The following is a 16,167-nucleotide window of genomic DNA, read 5'->3' as shown; positions in this document are numbered from 1 at the left end:
CACCTCTTATTCCTACCTTTTTTTTTTTTTTTTTTTTTTTTTTTAATTTGAAATAGAAAAATTGGACAATGAGCCTTCTAAACTGTGTGTGCAGTTACAGTCATGGCATCTGTAAGGTCCCTCCTACTGCAGGCGAGTGCTGCCCTTGCTCTTCCAGCCAGGTCCCTCATGTGTTTTAGCACTTGCTTGGGGAAAAAAAATGAAATAAAATAACATGGTGTTGAGGTTGCAAAAGTTTCCATTATAGCTCCACCCACACTCCTGCCCAGTAATGCTCAGAAAATTCAGTCTGGGTGATGGGGCTTCAGTGCCTCCTTTGCTGCTGGGCTGCTTGGGGAGAAGGGGAACAGCTTTTGGGTTTGTTTTTTTTTTAATTTTAAATTATTATTATTTTAATACAGAGATGCTTGAGAGCCATGTCAGGAATAGGGAGGGGAATGAGCTCTGGTGCCTGGCTCCTCAATGAAGAGCCTGGGTGGCACAAGTTTAAAGTGTGAGCACTCAAAAATTCACTCAGCAACAGGCAGATGGATCAGTAGAAGGGGCTTCCAGAGGGGCAAGGTGGCTCTTTGCTATTTGTGTCGGTGTTGTTTAACTCTTCTTCTCCTGAAGAAGTGCCTTGATGTTGTTTTGAGGCTGATTTTGTCCCACTGGTATAAAGGCATCAGTTTGCTCCTCTGGGAAGGATAAGAGGGGAGTTACTCGCTCCTGGAACATGGCTTGGTGTGCAGGATGCTTGCAAATGCTCTGCTCTCATGCCTCAGTAAATAAAGAGGTTTTCTTGGGACTTATAAAAAACTTCTCTTTTGGAAATAGGTCAAGCAAATATTTATTTCCCTAAGGTGTCATGCCAGTGTTGCACAAATACTTGAATGGGTAGTCATTTTATTTTTCACTGCTTTGTTTCTTCCTAAACACATTCAGGTTGTTTTTTTCAGTGGTATAGGGACACACATTAATAATTGTATGTAATCAGTCCTGTCCCTCTCTCCATCTGGAAGTCTGTGCATCTTCTGTGGGCTCGTGCTGTAAATTGGAAGCTCTGACGCTTTTTTCTTTACATCCAGATGCTTCTCTGCTGTGAGGATATTTTTTGTTTTCCAAAAGAGTTTCAGGTCAGTGGTGGTCCAGCTGCTGCAATGAATTTAAAAACAAAACTCCCAGAATACAGCAAAGATCAACAAAATGGCCATTCTGGTGTCTTGCTTTCCTGTCCTAAAGCCTCAGCCGTGGAATTGCTGGTGTCTTTTTGGAGAATAAGTCCAATGCTTCGGTTATCCCACAGATGGAGAGTGCAGTTACTGCCAAAAGCTTGTGCCCTGCTGTCTGGTGGAGCTCCTGTCTTCCCCAAATAATTAGGGATCAGTTGGTATCTGTCTTTAAAGAGGGATTGAAACTTCTTGCCTGCTCTTAAAATGGTAAAAGTGAAGAGTTTAGTTAAGAGGATCAAAATTAGCCTTGAATGGTTGGATACCTGATCTTAGAGCTCTTCATCTCCAGATGTCCTCAGTGTAGGAGTGGCAAGGGTCTGTGCTGGAGTGCACTGGAGTACTTGGAGTATACTTGTGTAGGAGGATGTTTGAGATGGGGTTGTCTTGGATGCTTTTTGCTGTGTAGCATATTTAATGAACTGAAGTCTTGGGTATTTAATGAACTGAAGTCTTGGGTCTCTGTGTGAAGGGTCCAAATGGACTCCTGGCTACTTGTGCTTGTACTCAGGCAGGCTGCAGTGGCTGGAGACCCTCCTGGTGCCTCCAGGTCCTGCCTTGGGGCATGGGAAGCACAAGGATCATTCCAGCTCCCGATGATGGAGAGCCCTGGGGTTTCTCTTACAGCCTTCAGGCTCTGGTCAGCCTTGCAGAGGTGGTCCCCTCTAAAGCAGCACCTCGAGCAGATGGCTTTGGAGACCTTGAAGGGGTGAATGTGATGCCATTTTTCACAGCCCTGCTAAGACAGGTGTTTACACTTTGCATTAAAGGTTAATTGGCTCTTACATGGTTCCCTGGGTGTGGGGTGGCCCTTGGAGACAGATCAGCCTGACTTGTGCAGGAGGCTGTGCAAGCCTGCTTTGATTTGTTAAACAGGATGTAAAAGCAGGCTCTCCTTCTCAAATGTATCCTGCTCTTTCTTTCTTTGCTAGGAATCATTTCCACGTCAGAAAACATTTAAGAGAAGGGGAATGTCTCTCTGTTTTATAGAGGCAGAGCTGACTTAAACCCAAAAATCCAAGCACAGACCCCCTCAGCTGTGTTGGCACAGGGGAGGCAGGCTGTGGTCTGGGCTCTGAGCAAGCAAATGATGTGAATATTTCATTTAGATCATAATCCACCTGTTGGGCTTTGCTCCCCCAGCCCTGCATGCACTGGGAAGTGCAGCAGATGTTTCAAATGGCAGCCAGCACTCCCTGCTCCATGTTGCTTTACAGGCAGGAAAGACAGAGACTGAGGATGATGTAGAGCTGCTGCAGGTTTGCAGGTCCTTTGTTTTTAGTCGTTTTCCCTCTGTTGTTCTGTCTGCTCCGGTGGTGTGGTGTTGTCCTGCTCTGCCAGCCTGTGCTGAGCTGTGGTTGCTCTGCCATGTGCCAGCATAATTTCTGGAGGTTGGAAATTTGGCCCTGGGAACACAGTACTGCTGATTAAGGCACTAGAAATGAAGGTTCTGTGGGGAGGTATCTTTGGATTTGGTGTACTGGGGGTTAATTTTACAAAACCCCTCTCCTGTGAGCAGTCACTGTGTGTCCACCTGCTCCTAACCCTTTTCCAAGCTCCTTTTGCTACTCTACGCTCTCCTGATTTTCCTGGCATCATTCTCTTTCTTTGTCAGTTCTTTAGATGTGTTTTTTCAATATCTTATTTTCTGCTGTGGAGTCACCTGTGTGTTTCCCTTTGGCGTTGCAGGACATTGTTTTTCTTGTAAAACAGGATTTAGGTCTCTGAGCAGCTTGTGGATGCTGACCAGTTTGTGGGTGCTGAGCAATTTGTTGCAATCAGGAGACTGGGGTGTTTAAAGGAATTTTGAAGCCTTCATGCTCCTACTTTGATCTTCTCTGACACCTAGGATAGGTTTTGATTGTTTGTTTTTTGGGCTTTTTTTTTTTTTTTTTTTGTAGTTTTCAAGGGGATGGTTGGAACGGAGAGGGTGGGGGTGAGAAGCAGCCCTTGCTTTGAGGGGTAACCACAAATAAACAGCACTGACAGGCAAACACTGCATCCCTTGTGTGCTCAAAGCCCTGCTGTTGACAATATTGTTACGCCTGTCCAGGTGAAATGAGATGGTAAATAGTATTTGAGATGCAGTAGTGAAATTAGGGATCTCTCTGCTGAGTATCTCTGAAAAAAGGGTTTCCATAAGGAAGACCTGAGAGCAGGTTAAGGTGGTCCTTGCTGCTCGGTGTTGTTGGGCTGGGGTTGCTCTGTCCCTTGTGCTCTTCTGGTGTGAGGATGAAGCCACCAGAGTCCCCCAGAGCTGCTCATGGGGCAGGGGACATCATTCCTGCCTCTGTGTGGGCATTTCAGCATTGCTGGAGCCCCGGCCTTGGAAATGGGGGCTCGTTTCCCACGTGTGGGGAGATTTCCCTTCCTCATTGCAAATGCCAGCCAAGTGGAAAAGGGTATGGCTGCTGTGAGGCAGTGGAGGGTGGGGGAACAACAGAGGTGTTGATGAACACGGGAGGGTTGCATCGCCTTCCCAAAATATCTGCTCTGTGGATTTCATTTCTGCTCCAGTCCTCAGTGCTGGGAAATGCCTTGTGCATCTGCTCTGCTGGGGCTGAGTCTGTCAGGGCATTGTAGGCATGAGGCTGGGAACAAAATGGGAAAAAAAAAAACCCCATGTTGAATGTAAAATGTCATTGATTTCTTTCTCTATTTTTTTCTATTTTTCTTCTAATTTAATCAATTCCCTACTGGGTTGTAAATTCCAAATGTGAATGGGAAATAATCTCACCAGTACAATAATTAGCATGTAACCAGCAGATGAAGAAAACCCAAACTGCTGAGCTGATTGGTGAATGCTGACTGTTTTCCGAATTAATTTCAATAATCACATCTCCCATTAAAAAGAAGACGGGGTGGGGTGGAAGTCTTAAATTTTCGTCAAGCTCAATGTAGCGAAAAATGGTATGTGCAGTGTAGCTGTTCTGCATGTGATTAGAAAAAAGAGCTGAGGGAGGTTCTTGGGACTGAATTAGCAACAAAGTATTGCTAATTTTACAACCAAGTAGCTCAATTTCACCTGCTTTTTTTGAGAAGAGAAATAGAATTGTAAGTCAAATATCCATAATTTTATGTAGGTGTCTAACAGTAAATAGTCTTCTAGTAGAGGAAAACATTCCCTTGCAGCCGTGCTTTGCTGCAAGATGCAAAACCAAGTCCACTGGAGTAGCAGTGAAATATGATCATTAGTAGTGAAATATGTTTAGTGTGCATCCAGCCATCTCCCAAATATTTTGTTCTTGTGCTTTGAAGGGAGAGATGGAAATTGGTGTTTGGGAAGGGCTGATTTCAGAGCATCCAGGAGCTGCCCACCCTCTTGGCACAGGGATCTTGCAGCCCTGCTCTGCCTTCCTCTCCTGCTTTTTTTTTTTTTTGCCTGGTTCTGCCCCAAGGGTGGATGGCATTTTGAGGAGGTAGAAATCCTGTCTCAGCCTTGATACCTCCATGGTGTCACATCCAGACAGCACAAGGAAAGGTCACCTCTGCAGAGCTGTACCTGGCAGCTGGTCTAATTACCCACCTGAGTTCACAGTCAGGATTAGCAGGGATGATTTTATCTCCTAATGATGTTTTTCCCCTCGTGGCCATGGCCACCTCACCCTCAGGGCTTGTTTTCCAACAGCAGAGCACAGGTGATGCTGCTATCACTTTAGAGATGCTTTTTCATTCCAGTTTAAACTCAATTTTAAGAACATTTGTGAAGTTATGATAGAGCTTGCTGCTTGTAGGCTTAAAATTTTCATTTAGAATTGCAGGGATTGTCTGCTGCAACCCTAGACATACAAGAGGTGAGTCCACACTGTGCTGCAGTGGTGAGAAATCCTGGAGTGTGTGATGGAGCCACCTTTTAATTAATGCAAAATGCTCACTCTGGCATGAAGCTGGTGATCCCGTGTGCTCCCTGTTTCTGTTGTGGGGAATGACACCTGCCCAGAGCCAGGGCAGTGACACCAAGGAGGGAGAGCAGGTCCCACAGAGCATCTCTGGTGTGTGGCACTCGGGTCCTCTCCCTCCCAAAGCCTCAGGATATGCTGGTGTATGATATTATTGTCATGTATTATTTAAAAGAACAATTTGAAAAAGCCAGGCCAGCCTATGTGCTTTGAAACAGAATTTGTTATTTTATTAATTCGAGCTTGATGTGCTGTGGGAAGGTCTGCAAGTGGAGCACTATGGGATTTTCTCTGCATGTTTTCCTAATGTTAGAGACTGTCTCAAAGAAGAATCACATTGTTTCATTTCCCCTCCACACTTGATTAAAAAAAAAAAAAGAAAAAAAAGCTAATGCCCACAACCCTACAATAACCAGTGAGTGAATATGCACATTCTGCACCCAGTTTGGTTGTTTTTATTGTGAAAAGCAAGATTTAGCTGGCAATCATGTTATGAGTTATGGATAAAAATGTATGTTTTAAACCACCTCACTGATGGCTTTTGCTTTTTGCCTTTTTAAAATGCAATTAATCAAGTTAGAGATTTAAAAAAAAATCAAAGCAGAGACTGAGAAAAGTCATTTGAGGTGAGTAAACAAGTTGGCTTTTTTTGTTTAATGAAAGCTCCAAAAATGGCCCACTGCCACGGAGTATGTTAAGGGTACCTTAAATACAGAGTGTCCTTCAGTGCTGACAGGCATCCCAAACACCTTTTATAATAATCCTCTAATTATAGCTTAGTGACTTTGTAGGTTCTCTGGGTCAGCTTGGGAATATTGCACTGAAATCAGGGAGAATATTTCTATTTTCTGTGTCTTTTAAGTGTGAACCAGATTCAGAGCTGGACTTGGAGAGTGTGGTACAGAGTGATGTGTTTATGGTGTGTTAGAGAGTTCTGCTCGCTGCTTCACGATGCAGTTTTGGGGTTAAACTCTGCATTTTGGGAACTACTTCCTGCATGCAGGGTGGATTCCCAAATCCAGACCCCAGCTGAGCTGGTTGGAAAGGGTTCGGCTGGTGGCCAGCGCCTGCAGCCCATCGCTGCCTCCTGATGTCTGGCTCTTGGGGCTCTTGGATTACAGCCCAGCACTCAGAACCAGAGACTTCAGTGAAAACCTCGGCTTCTTAAAGGGAAACAAAACCTCCAGAGCTTTGTGGTTGTGGAGAAAAGCTGGAAAATGGGAATTCTTGGGCACAGAGTGGTAGGGAGATGCATTAGCCTGGTTGTTTCCCAGTATCCCAGACTGGGAGCAGTGCCATGGGGTCCTGGGCTTGACTTTTGGCTTTAGAAGTTGGCATGGCAGACGCTGCTAGGTTGGTTCTTTTCTCCTCTGTTTATTTGTTTCTTCCCTCCTTCATTCTGATACTGTCTCCTGGGAGATTCCAGCCGAAGTCTATTAATTGCTGAGATGTTTCTTTTCCCCCGTGTGGTGGACGCTGGGTCCAGTTTGGCCGCGGGTTGTTTCTGGCACAAAGGGGGGAGCAGCAGGACAGAGGAGCTGTGCTTGTGTTGGGTGTGTGTCTGTCTGTCCCGCACAGGTGCCCTGTAGGTGTCACACACTCGTGTTTGGGCTCAGCCACACTTCCACAGCAGCAGCAGAGCCACTGCTCTGTGCCACCAAGGCTTGTCCCCATCAGGAGCTCTGTGTGTCCCCCAGGTTTTGATGGACCTTGCTGAGTCAGTGTGGGGCTTTATTTCTATTTCTCTTGCAAGCTGAAGTTGGAGGTTTCTGAGATGGCTGATCTGATGCTAAGGCATAACTTTGGACAGCTTTCTGTTGGTCCAGAAAGTCTTGGAGAGATCTGGGAAGTTCCTCCAAAAAGTAGTCACCAGTGGGACACTGCAAAATCCCGAGGATGGCTCAAATCAAGTGACAATTCATCAAAGGTTCCTTCTGCTTGGCTATCAGCTCTTGAAAATCTGGATCACTTTGCCCTCCTACTTGAGAGATTTTCTCCAGAATTGTGCATTTATTCCCTATCCTGATCAATGTGAGGTCCTCATATGCTGATGCTCCCTACAAGGGCATCTTTTCTCTCTCCAAGTATTTTGGAGCTCATGATAAAATTGCAAGGCTTTGGCAGTGCTCGTTTGGGTGCTATTTGTGTGCCAAACCCTGCTGAATACATCTTTTATCAGAGATTTGTAACAGTAGCTGTTGGAGGGGAGCTTCACGGGAGAAGTGCTTTCAGAAGAATTCTTTTGTAAGGGAACACTGTCCTACAAAAAAAGAAAAAAAAAGGACCTTGCACACACACACACACACAAAAACCCCCAGCATTTTTCATGTTCTAAAATTTGCCCATTAATTTGGGTGAATCAGGTTTTGCTTCCATTTCTAGACAATTCTGTCTGTCCTCTTTGTACAAACAAGCACTGTTATGCTGCAGGCATTTTTTTGGGGGGGGGAAGAAAAAAAGAGATTTAGGTTTGGGTAAGAAATGCCAGAATCCTTGTTTTGTGTAGCTGTCCCCAGGCTGAGCCCCAGCCAGGTCCCTGCAGGAGCTGGGACTGGGACCCAGCTGGCACTTTGCTCGGGCTGGCCTTGTTCGTGGTGTGGAGAGCAAACAGGGAAGATGGATCTGTTCTTCTGGTCTATCCTAACAGCAGAATTTAAGGAGAAGAAGAGGCAGGAGGGTTTCTGGGCAGGAGATGGAGCAGTAATAGAGGAGGTGCAGCCTCTGGGACAGGGCTCTGGTGTGCTCAGCTCCTGTCTCTGCTCGGGGTCCCCCGATGGTCCCTTTGTGGCCACTGTTGAGTTGAGCTGTGTCTCTGCAAGAGCCTGGTGTTCCTCAATGGCAGAAACATAAAGCTTGTCCTCCCATGTTTGCCTCACCATTGTCAGTGCTTTTCCTTTAATAAAAGGATTTTTCATGGGAAAACTGGCCTTCAAATCACACTAGAGTCCAGAAGTGTTCTGGCTGCTGAGCGTCCCGTCTCCAAGCAGGGGGGACATGGCGCTGTGCTCCATTTCCAGTTTTGGTTTGGACCATCATACATTGCTCTTAAGTAGCCATTTACTCTTCTTCCCATCTCTCTGGCACAGGAGCAAGAGAATAAAACATTAGAAAAGGAATGTGATTATAATCCTGTAAAAACTGTCAGAGGAATTTGGCAGTGGTTGCAGCCTGTGAGTGTAATACATAATATTATATTCATTTTTTAAAATGATTAGGTTTCAAGCTGACAGTTTAAATGACAAGTCACCTTAAAAAAGATATAATGGACAGTGTAAAGACTGTCAGTGTGGTTTTTTCTTTGCCAACTGTGGAGTTTTCAAGGTCTCTGCACCCCCTAAAAAATAGGAACCTTTGGTTTTTGGCAAGCTGCATGTGGAAGCTGAGAGCAATGAGGTCCCTTGTATTAATAATTTGTATTATAATAGCATTGTCACTGCTGGCTCCCAGGCTTTTTTTATCCCCGAGTTAATGGCAGGGCTGCCCGTCAAAGGGATGTTTTTTGGGAAAAAAATTATTTTTGCTTTTGTTGTCTCTTTGCTCCCACAAAACCTTGTGTGAATGGCACCAGGAACTGCAGCTGGGAAGGGCTGGAGATAAGGGCAGAGGAACTGCTCAGCTGTGTTATTGAATGTATTGGCTGTTTAAATGTGGTATTCAGCATGGGAAGCAGATCGCAGGGGACTCACAGAGTTCCCCATCCCAGAATATCCCAGCAGGAGCTGAAGCTAAAGATGCCAAAACCTCCAGGCAGTGCAGGAATGGAGCCACAGCTTCCCACATCCTGCTGTAGGCCTGGGATTTTTGGATGAAAGGGAAACCAGTGCTCTTCTGTTTCCTCAACTGGAAAATCACACGGATGATCAAAGCCCCATCAAGCCTTGAATAAAATATGGAACAAAGTGATGATTGCTGCTCTCAAATAATAGATTAAATTATAATTTAATCTAATAATGGTTATATTTATTAATAGTTAAATTGATTAAGAATAGTTTAAAATAGTTAAATTTATTTAATAATAATTAAATTTATCTCTTTGTGTCCCCTGTGGCTCTCAGAGCATCCTTTGGGCAGTGAGATGAAAATGAGAGGAGTGGGAGTCTGTTGTTTCCTTTTAGTAGATGAGAAGCTGACTATCATTCGCTGACTTCTAATGCTCCATGTTGTATACACCTGTTTGGTTGTTTTTAAACCCAACCTGAATAGGATTTGACATTTTTAAAACTCTGCAATAGGAATTTTTAGTGCCTCATGGGAATATTCCATAACTCCTTCTCTTTGCAATGGAAAAAATTATTCCAGTAGACATGGATTGGACCACGATCTGCTTGTAAATTCTTGGGGGCTGGGCATAAAACTCAGCTGAAAGTAAACATCAGCATCAGGAGTAGTATAGTGCAGAAGGATGGGAAAGTGTCCTTGTCTGGTTCTGGCAGGAGAGAGGAGAGTTTGGCTGGAGGAGATCCAGGGAGTTATAAGGAGATTGACTGGAGGTCTGGAAATCCCTGGTGTGAACAAACCTGAGCTGTTTGTCTCTAGACGGGAGAAGAGCAAGGCAGGAAAAGCATCTCCAGGTGCCTGAAAGGGAAGGGGGTGGTTGCTCTCTGTGTACACAGCGGGAAGAACGAGAGGTCACAGTCCTAAAATTGTAGAGAAAAAAGTTCCGATTAAATAGTGGGCAAAATGAAGGCAGTACTTTGCCTGAAAGTAACAGCAGGATTTGATAGTCTGAAGAGCTTGTTGGAGGTTAAAACAACTTGGAAATATCTTCCTGATATTTCTTGATGGTCACTGATGCATGAGGAAGATGCAGTTTATTCCCCTGCAGTGGGAGTTGTCCTGTGCTCCCTTCCCTCCTGGCCCGGACTGGTGAGGCTGGAGAAGGTTGGTTTTGGTCTAAAATAAGCAAAAGATGAGAAATTATGTTCTGTGGCTTAAATTTTCAGGCACTTAAAAAAGATTGAAGTGACTAAACATAATGTAAGTTTGCATGCCTCCCTATAAAAGCAGATGTTGCCTAGAAATATTTTATGCTCTTTGGTTCTGAAATTGAATGTTATGGACATTAAATTGTACAGCTTGTCTCTCTCAGTGGTGAAGCTTTTCCAGGACACGGGTTCACTTGAGCTGGAAGAGACAGAGAGGGGAGTGAATGATGTTCCTTTAGTACAGCTATTTCTCTTTAAAGAAATATCAGTGAAATTGAGCTCCCAGCTCTGTAAATACTGGAGAAATAGAAACAGCCACTCTAGAGATCCTGAATGATAACTTGTCAGTCCTTTAATTGTACCTTGGGAATAATAACTTTAAAATCAGTGTTCCAGGAGCAGCAGAGGCTGCAGGACCAGACAGTCTCTGCTGGGCAGTGTCAGAAGGTCTCACACGTCTGAGAAGTTTCTTTTAGGTCCATGTGGACACGATAGGAAAGTGCCCATCTCTGCCAAAGCTGGGATCTTGCAAAGTGCCTTCCCAGCTCAGCTATTTCCTAGTTCTGAGAACAGCAAGAACAGGTGAAGCATCCCTCAAAGCAGCCCCTTCGGAGACTGGCGGGCAGGAGAATTGTTTTTGTGTTTTTCTGTATCATTTTGTTCTTCTTCAGCCCATCCTCTGTGTGGACAGAGAGGTGGGCTTGGGGCTGCTGTGTCTGCTTGTGTGAGTCTCAGGGTGAACCAGGCTTTGCTCTGCAAGGAGGCTTTATTCTGGGACAGCCTAGTTCCCTTTTCAGTCACATAAAAAAAAAAAAATCCCAAAAGAGAGCGAGATCTGTTAAGATCCCAAAAGAGAGCTAACAGCTGTTAAAAAAAAAAAACTGAGGTGGGGTTGTGAGGTAAAAGGAAAACAGAAAAATCTCTATTTTTGAGCCTTTGCAGTGGATTTGATTTTGAAATGTTCAGTCCCTCAGTGGATCTCACACAGGGGGCTGGAGCTTCTCTCTCCCCTTTCATGAGCCCACTGGTCCAGCTGGTGCGGACACTGCAGTGCTAAACCTCCCGGTACAGTAAGAAGGCTGACTGTGTGTGTTGAATTTGCTGTTTGGGGAAGATATTCTCCATTCTGGAACTGTCTGCAGGTTTTGAGCTGCTCAGTCAAGCCTTGGGAAGCCGTAAGGAGAGCAGTGGCATGGTAATGATGGCTGTGGTTCTGGCAGACAGTGCAAATAACTGAGACAGAAGGACCTCAGTGTATCTTGGCTGTTGGATGCTGGGAATTTAATATCTGAAAGAAGTTAGGGAAAAAAGCGTGCCATGGTTGTCCTTGTTGCTGTTCCAGTTTCAGTGATAAGCAGCTGAACTGTTTGCATGTTCTGCTCTGAGGAAACCCCAGTTCTGCCCTCTTGCCCCAGCCCCCTCTGTGTTATTCTTCTTGAAGCAGCAATTCCAGGGAATTCAAGGAGGAGCTGCCAGGGTAATCACGGCTCATGGTGCCAAATTTGCAGGGGCTTTACTCCATATTTCAGAACAAGGTTTTGGAAGACTCAGATTTATCTCTGCCTCCAGCTTAAGTTTCTATTTAAGCCACCTTTAATTTCTTGAAGCGCGAGGCTGTTCTGACTGCTGTGATCGAGGTCACTCTTTAATTTAGGTACTCCAAGGAATGCAAAATCTTGTTTGCTAAAGTCTTAGGCATATGCTGAATCCCTAAAGGAGTGTGTGAAGGATATTAAATGTACCACGGCAGAGGGAGAGGAGCAGCACTGTTACAGGAGGAGGAATGGCAGATAAGCAGTGGGGCCGTGCTGTTATCGCTCTGTTTGGAAGGTGCTGGGGTTGTGCAAGTCCATATAGGACATTTACACAAATTGCTGGAATAAAAACCCACTCCATCAGCAGTCTAGTATTTGTTTCTTATAATATGTTAGATTTTTTTCTGGCACAGCACAGTTTGTCACCTGTTATGTCAAGGTCTCGGCATTCAACGCTGGGATCTTTCCAAGTGTGCTGAAACCCAATTGGTTAGGGGTAAGCCTTCCCTTCATTTTAGGGGAGGAAAAAAAAGAAAAGTGAGGAAAAAAGAAAAGCTGTGGCATCTAGCCGGCATTTAAAGCATTTTTTCTTGTTCTCTCAAGTCTTGTTATTTGCCAGACTTAGGCCTCCCGATTTTTCTCCCCCCTGGTTCTGGGCTTGCTTTGCTTTTCCTGTGAATTAAATTGGGAGAATAACAAAATAATGTCTAACAAATAACATTGAGCAGCCAGCACTGCAGGTCTGGGGAAAGGTTTCTCCAGGCATGGCTCTGCAGCTGGGAACATTGGGACACCTGAATGCTTAGTGAGGGAAAACCTTTGTATCCTTCTACCCTTGTCCAATTGCTTTTTTGGGTTTTTTTTTCTTTTCTTAATGAATCCTGTTGAGTTTGGTCTGTGAAATTTCAGCCAGAGTGGAAATTTCTTGTCTGCAGGATGTTGGGTGGATTTGGGGAGCGCTTTCCTGAGTTTTAATGCATCTGTGCCTGTTATTTGGTGAAATCTCTCTGTGCCGCTTATTTAATCCAAGAAATGCAACAGTTGTGTGCAAAGCATGTGGTCAGCAGGATCCAACCTAAGAAGCAGATCAGTGGGGCTCTGGCAGGGAACTTTAGGGACTGGAGCTGGCTGAAGCACAGGGACACTTCCCAGAATCATAGAATCACAGGATGGTTTGGGTTGGGAGGGACCTTAAAGATCACATAGTTCCAGCCCTCCTGCCATTGGGCATGGGACACTTGGGAGAGGAGGACCTGTCACTGCTCGGGCAGGAGCAACAAACAACTTTAAATTTTCCTTTACTTGGGCAATCACAACCTAACTTTCCTGGTTTTCATCCTTGTTCCAAGCTCTGGCTCACCTTTTTCCAGGGTGACTGTTTTTCAATATGCTGTTTTCTCCCCTGGTCTGAACTTAATCCCAGAAATCCACTTGGCTGCTTATTCTTTAGACAGTAAAGTTTAGAAATTAGGAAATACATGGAGCTGGCTCTGCTGCTTCTCCAGTGGTGAGGGAACAGGGATTGGATGGCAGTGGGGGGAAGTGAGGGGAGAAGAGAAGGCCACAGCTATGAGCAGAGCTGCGTGTTATATTTAGCTGCTGCTGTGGCAGTGGCAGTCAGGGTGCTGTGGTTGCTGCTCTAAATATGTTCTGGCCAGTTGAGGTTTCCAGCCCTGTAATGGACCAAGTGCATTGGGAGCTGGGCAGCAGTGTCTCTGCTTTCCAGCACACTGCAGCTGGGGGATTGCTTTCACTGGGTTCAGGGCTTGGTCATTAATTCAGCCGACTTGGTTAACTTCTGATTAATAATGTCTTTACTAATTGAGAGGGAGAAAAAACCCCAAAGATGGGTGTTTAGGGTGCTTCAGTGGGGATATACTGTGGGAGCATGGCAGGGTGGACACCTCAAACTGATCAGTGTTTTATTTTTGCTTTTAGCCTTTGCTCACCAAAGGCTGCCTTCTCCTTTAGGGGTGCAGCAGTAATTGTCATGTCTTCTCTTCCAGCCCTGAATCCTGGTGCTACTGAGGCAACTGCAGGCAGTTTAAAGATGTGGGTGAGCACAGAGGAGGGCCAGGAGAACGACAGGCTCAGGACGTGGTCCCTCGAGCAGGTAGGATGCTGCTGTCACCTCAGGCACTGTGTGTGATGTGAAACTTTCTGTCCTGTGCAGCCTGGACAGGGAAATGTGGTGTATTCCACTGTGTCACAGAGATCCCTGTGCAGGCTGCTGGAGCCTGATGGCTGAAGGAAGTGATCCTGCAGTGACTGGCTCCGCTGCCTTGAGAGCAGGGCTTGCTCTGTGGTCAGATCGAGCTTGGCTTGTGCTTCCAGGTGTCCCTGACAAGGGGGAAAGTTTTATTTTCTTTGCTTTTGGATATCACTGCTTGAACAAAGCAGAGTTCAGATGGCTTGTGTGTTTGTACTTTTCTCCTGGCTGGCTCCTCTATCTGCGTGCTAGTTGCTGATTTACTTTATTTCCATATCACTTAATAAATATCCATCTGTCCCATGGTGTGGATGAAGGGTCAGGAGAGCAATGCTTTTTCCCTTTGGCTTCTGTGGATGGAAGAAGTGTGCTTGGAAATAACACTCCAGTTTTCCATTACACTGTTCCAGGCTTTTGAAGAAGAAATTGGGTCTCACAGCAGAGCCAAGCCATTTTATTAGCACAAAAAGTAAGCTCCATGGTTGAACATTAGTGAGCAGACTGACAGGGAATTTGTTCACCCAGTTCATGGCTGTGTGATAAATGACAGTGTCCCTGTGGAAATGGGGATTTTCAAACCCTGGAGTGGTTTCTACCCAGCTTGTGCTGCATCTGGAGACTGCTTGTTTCTAGATTTTATTAAATAATCAGCCTTGGGAGTACAGTAACTGGACTGATGCTGTTTGCTGCAGCTTTCCTGACACACTTCCAGTTCTGTAGCCTGTTAAACTGGTAGGAATACACTAAGGCACCCTGCTGAAGCATGTGATGTGCTGGGATCCACGTGCACCCTCAGCCCCCTGAGAGCTGTCCTCCTTGAAGTTCCCTCCATTAATTGCATCTAGGTGGGTCCTCAAAACCTTATGGCAGTGCAAATGCAGTGAACATTGTGGCCCTCTGGTTGTCTGGCTATTATAAACAGAGAACTTTGCAGGAGCAAGAGGATGAAGCTTTGGTAGCTTTGCTCTGCCTTTGTAAACAGAGTTGGTCTCTTAGGAGGGAAAGTAGGGAGAAAGGCATTAAATTTTATATCCCTTGGTATCTGCCATGGAAATACAGCAATAATGGATGTGGATGGTTCATGTGGAAGGTGTCTGGGTAAATAAGAACGATTCCTTTGTGTTCCATCTCCAGAAAAGACATTGTTCATTACTGAAGGGCCAGCACCAGAGCAGGCTTGTGGCCTTGTAGCAGTGTGCCATCCTCCCTGCATGGTCCTGTGCTGGCCCACGAAGGCTTTTCAGTATCTTCTCAGGGAGCTTTAAGAAGCAAGCTGAGGATCTTTGCTGCAGAAGTTGGCTCCTTCCTCTCTGCTCCTCCTTTTCCCCCACCCTCCTGTGGTGTCCTCTCCCTCGCAATTCATTTGTTTTTAAAACGATTGTGCCATTGTGTGCATCAATACGTGCATGGCCTGTCTTGTTTTTCTCTTGGCCTGAAAGTGCAAAGCAAATCTGTTTATGGTTTTGGTGAGCTAATTCTTCCCCACCCTAGATTTTTAAATAGACTCTTTCTTTACCAAGCTAGCAGAGCTTGCAGGATGTATTGAAGTAATGGGAAAAATATGTTGTGTGTTAACCTTCCTTTTTTGCAAAACTTTATTTACAATATTCTATTCCTGGCAGAGCATCTGGGAAGTGAATATCTGGATGCTGGAGAAAGAAGAAAACTTTGAAATAGCAAAATGGGCATTAAATGCATTTGGGGAGGAAATGTTTTGAGTTTTCCACGTTCAGCGCTTGCATTGTGAAGCAAAGTCTAGTGAGCTGTGCTCAGTTGTCCCTTTAATTATTTATCTTTGCCTGCAAAACCCAGTTTCTATGCTTGGCTGTTCCCTGGGCTGTCTGTTACCTTCAAACAGGCTCCTCCAAGGCAGCTGCTGACCCAGACCTTGCAGCTGAAGGTAAGAGCAGCAAGGAATGCTCTTGGCCTGTAAATAGTGCCTTGGATTAAGGGCTTGGTATGTCACTGGTGTGTTGGAAATGTTATTTTTGCCTCTTGATTTCATCCTTCCTGCAAATCAATCTCAGACCTGTCTGTTTAGGTTAACAGCCTTCTCTGCATCCTTGTGGGGGTTGCAGAGCTCTGTGTGCAGCATTTTCAGCAGGGTGCTTTGGCTGCTGGAGGCAGAGCTCAGCTCTGCCATGGGAGCACCGGAGGATCCCCAGGGACACCCCTGGCTGTGATGCCTGGCTGCTGGCTTCCTTCCCAGCCCTTGTGCTGGCTCCTTCCTGTAGCCTGCCCTGCTACAGCACCTCCTCACCTCCAGCCTGGCTGTGAGTTATTTCTACTGAAAACTCTGAGCTGCTTGTGGCTGGCCATGGGGCAGGAGCTCTCTGTGGAGATGTGGGGCTCTGTGCAGCCTGGCGTAGGGTTGGCCATGGCAGCAGGGCT

At 45.5% G+C, this 16,167-nt stretch overlaps 1 protein-coding gene across 6 annotated transcripts in view; it reads left to right on the top strand.

The window, feature by feature from the left end:
* ZHX3 (zinc fingers and homeoboxes 3) overlaps positions 1 to 16,167 on the top strand; it is a 47,768-nt gene that overhangs the window by 3,769 nt on the left and 27,832 nt on the right. For all 6 annotated transcript variants that reach the window (XR_005259496.1, XR_005259495.1, XR_005259493.1 and 3 more), the window contains exon 2: positions 13,574 to 13,680. The gene's annotated coding sequence lies outside the window, so the exon portion shown is untranslated. The remainder of the gene's footprint in view (positions 1 to 13,573; positions 13,681 to 16,167) is intronic.

The sequence above is a fragment of the Motacilla alba genome, chromosome 20, assembly GCF_015832195.1.
Source record: "Motacilla alba alba isolate MOTALB_02 chromosome 20, Motacilla_alba_V1.0_pri, whole genome shotgun sequence".
In the NCBI taxonomy this organism is placed as follows: domain Eukaryota; kingdom Metazoa; phylum Chordata; class Aves; order Passeriformes; family Motacillidae; genus Motacilla; species Motacilla alba.
The sequence above is the reverse complement of the archived record's forward strand: the minus strand, read 5'-3'. Positions and strand labels throughout refer to the sequence as shown.